Genomic DNA, 347 nt, shown 5'->3' on the forward strand with positions numbered 1-347 from the left:
TGCTGTGATTTCCAGTACAGAATAAGGCCTTATTTTAATGCAGTGCCATCTGAGGACCCAAAGATCACGAGCACCTGGTATTGACCTTGTCCCATGTACACAGGGACTTCTCAGCTTTCCCAGAATCTTTTGATGACATTATCTACAGTAGATGTTGGGATATGCAAAGTTTTTGCAATTTTACATAATATATAATATATAATATGGGTATGTTTATATATATATATACATTTATACCCTTCTTGTATCGATCGAAAGTACTAGAAACCAGTAGATATTTATTAATATGTGTATATTTTCCTATATTTACTCATTGCCGTTTTTCTGCGCAGCCTCGTCTCCTCCTC

This window comes from Hoplias malabaricus, chromosome 3 (assembly GCF_029633855.1).
Source record: "Hoplias malabaricus isolate fHopMal1 chromosome 3, fHopMal1.hap1, whole genome shotgun sequence".
In the NCBI taxonomy this organism is placed as follows: domain Eukaryota; kingdom Metazoa; phylum Chordata; class Actinopteri; order Characiformes; family Erythrinidae; genus Hoplias; species Hoplias malabaricus.